Here is a 4131-nt window from a genome sequence, read left to right on the forward strand (position 1 = left end):
TGATGTGGTTCTACATTACAAAATAACCTCCTACTGTTAATTGTTGACGATCTTCTTTCCAAACGTACGCTACGAAGAGAGAGTGACCCGCATGCAAAGATACATTTATCATCATTTTTTTGCATATTAACAACAACAACAACAACAATTTACAATGATTTTGATTTTATTTTCATTTTAATACAAAATCCCCCTTCCAACCGGTACTGGAGTTGTTGTATTGTTGCTTTCGTTATAGTCGATGCTTTCTTTTATGCCATTCACTCGCTATCGCTGTGGCCCCAAACTGAGTTCAGGCTGAAACGTTTGTGATTTGTCTATATTTGGAGTTGCGGTGCTGAATTAATTTATGTTTTATTTTCATTTTTTATTACACACAGAGATTGGCTGCACCCTACGTGCGGTTGGAGAGTGGCTTTGGGTGTTTGATTGGCGTTTGTAACAGAGGCAAATTTTTATTTCATTATTTCATTTAATTTTCATTTATTTTTTTAACAAAATATCCAGTCTGGCGACCATAGGCTGTATACTAAAATTTAATGATACGACTGAAACACTTCAATAATTATAGGAAATAAAATAAATCTTTGGAAGGTTTTGGAACTGCCCATCAAAAATAATTGAAAAACAACTCTCCCAAAACGATGATGGGCATATGAATACTTTTTCGAATTATACTTCTATAGCTATTTCATGAACATAGAAGAACATAAAGGTCGTTCTATAACGCTATAACTATTTTAGCATATAGTCGCATTCGCCTACCCCTTTTAATACACATCTTCTTAAACGTATCTTAATTTTAGGTTCTAATCTTATTGCTCTTTAAATCTAAAAATTTTTTTAACTTAATCAATCTCTCTCTATCCCTCTCTCTCTCTCATAAATTAATTTCACTCTCTCAATTGTATGAAAATACCATTTTTGACTCTCCAATAACTCGGATTTTAATATACCCTCAGTTATATAACTACAGAGCGTATATATCATTTGATACGGCCAAAACGTGCCTCATCGAAATAAAGGTTCTAGACTGTAGGTCCCTTTAGACCAAATCCTTTTTAGAACATTTCGAGAGCACTTGGATCTACAGGTGTCCGTTCGTCTATTTATCTGGCTGATGTCCACTATAACTCTCGAAGGAAGTATCCGATTTGATCCAAATTTTGTACATTGCAATATTATTGTCAAACTTAGATCGAGTGGGCAATATAGGTACCTCCCCCACAAAAGGTCAAAATTTTCATAGAAAATAATTTTTCGTATATAACAAGAACAGATCATTTAATTTTGTTCAAATTTTGCAAGTTCCAATATTTGTATCAGTGCTATGTCAGATGTGAAAATTGACAATATCGAACCACCTCCATCACACATGTACCTCCCTCACAACGGGTCAAACTTTTGAATAATTTTAACTATTATAAAATACAAACTAAGCATACGATTCTCCCAATCCCAATATTTCTATTAACACAAGACCTGGTGTGAAGTTGATATATGTTAGCCCACCCCTTCTAGTACCTCCTCCACAGAGGTTCAACATTTTGAATAATTATATATTTTATAATTTGAGAAATAAGCACCGTATTCTCTTAAAATTTCCCACATTCCAATATATCTATAAACACAAGATCTGGAATGAAGATGAAATGTATCGGCCCACTTCTTCTGGGACCTCCACCACAAAGGAGTCAAAATTTTGATTAACTATGAAGCTCATAAAACGCGGTTATAAACTTTATTATTTTCAAACTTGGCATAGCTCATTATTTCTACTAACACAAGACCTGGTGTGAAGATGGAATATATCGGTCTACTCCTTCTGGTACCTCCAACGCCAAGGGATCTAAATTTTGAATTACCAATACGCTTATAAATAAAAAGTGGCGTCCGAATACTCTCAATTTTCACATTTCAATTTTTGGTATGAAGATGAAATGTATCGGTCCAATTTTTCTGGAACTCCCCCTAAAAAAGGTCAAAATTTTGAATAGTCAAAACGCGACTTAAGCTTCCAAAGCCCTGTCACAAGTGTCACACAAACCAATATTAACCAAAGGTCTGACGTGAAGATGAAATATATCGGTCCACTCCTTCTGGTACCTCCCCCAAAAAAGGTCAAAATTTCGAATATCCAAGCAGATAAAACGCGAACTTAACATCCGAGTTCTATATTTAAAAGTGTAATTTTGAAGTGCTTCGTGATTAAGGCTGGTGTTTCCAATTCGTCATGAACTATTGTTATGAGCATTCTGGTATTGGTATTCTTTGATCGTGTTTTTCTCTTTGTTTTCGATAGTTTGTGTTTGGAATTGGAATTGAAAGTCATGTACGACGATGTGGAGATTTTTCGAAACGTACTTGTCATGACAGTCACGATATAATTTTATAGCATCACTCAATAGGCAAGAAGTGTCTTCTGATTGAAGATTTTAAATAAAACAAGTTAAAAAGCAGTAATTTCGGTCGGGCGGAACTTTTAATACCCTCCACCATTTGGAACGAATTTGGAATATTCAAAAAAAAAAAAAAAAAAAACTTAAAACATTCTGATAAAATTTTAAAAATACCGAATATAGCCGTTATATTGGGGTCTATACGACGTGGACCTACATAGGCATTGTTTGTCATAAGCCATTACCATATTCAAATTCGAAACTTGAAATAAACGGTGAATAACGAAGCTAAAATCATCAGAATATCGTATATAGAGAGGTACCGTTATATCGGTGCTGTGCGAAGACCTGAACCAGCATAGACAATATTCTGCCATAGGCTGTAGCATCCATTACGAACTTCAAATACGACATCTCGAACAATTTTGGTGGGTGTTGTACTTAAAATCGTTAAAATACCAAATATAGGGAGGTACTGATACGTGGGGCCTATACGAAGACCTGGACATGCAAAGACAATTTTCTGTTACAGACTGAAGTTCCCATTACGAACTCTAAATACGTAATTTGAAAAAATTCCGGTGAATAATGACGCTAAAATCATCAAAATACCGAATATTGGGAGGTACCGTTATATGGAGGTTATACGAAGACGTGAACCTGTATAGACAATTTGCTGCCTTAGGCTGTAGTATCCATTTCGAACTTCAAATGCCAAATTTGAAACATTTCCGATGAATAAGGTTGCTTAAGTTGTTGTTTTTTATTGTTGACCTGTATATTGTTTCTTATTAACTTTATTTTGGCTTAAGGTCAATTGAAAAACATCAGTGTTTTATTTTTATAATTTTGATTTTTATTTTCCGATATTTCGACTGTCTTCGACAGTCATCTTCAGGGAAAAAAAAATTTATTGAGAAAAGCAACAGTCTTGTTTCACCGTCTATGCTAAACTCTCTTAAATCACCAAAATACCGAACATAGGGAGGTACCATTATATGGGGGATATACCAAAATGTGGACCTGCATGGCCCATTTTCAATATCAAAAGTCCTGCAGACATAATATACATTTGAGTAAAATTTTATCAACCTACTTCATTTTGTTCGGAAGCTAGAGTGATTTCCACCGACGGACAGACGGGCGGACTTCGTTAAATCGGCATAGAATTTTGTATTCATCAAGAATATATATACTTTGTGGGGTCTAAAATGTATATTTCGAGGTGTCATAACGTAATATGCCCTCCATACTATGGTGGAGGGTATAAAAAAATTGGATGATTCTTCTTGTTCTATGCGGTAGAATATTTTCTGTGAAAGTTTTGATCTCTTGTGGGGGATGTACCAGAAGATGTGGACCGATGTTGCCCATCCCCGAAGTCAATCTAAGTTTGACAATAATATTACAATGTACCAGGTTTGGATCTAATTGGATACACCCTTCGAGAGGTATCGTGCGTATCAGCCAAACGGGCGAGGTGTTACCAAAGAAATGACAACGTTAATATCCATCTCTATCTTATGGTGAAGGTAGAGACATAAATTTGTTAATGCGATTATGCTATAATTTTATCCATAAGTAACACAAAGCGATTACTATCGGTTTGCTAACGCAGCCAACCAGCCGGCGGTCGAGTATTACTCTCACAGCCGAGGTGTTTGCTGTGTTTATGTTTCGTTGCGGTTGTGGCTTTTATTTTATTTTGCTTTGTTTTTGTTGTCGTGGTTGT

The sequence above is a fragment of the Musca domestica genome, unplaced genomic scaffold (genome assembly GCF_030504385.1).
Source record: "Musca domestica strain aabys unplaced genomic scaffold, Musca_domestica.polishedcontigs.V.1.1 2, whole genome shotgun sequence".
Classification (NCBI taxonomy): Eukaryota; Metazoa; Arthropoda; class Insecta; order Diptera; family Muscidae; genus Musca; species Musca domestica.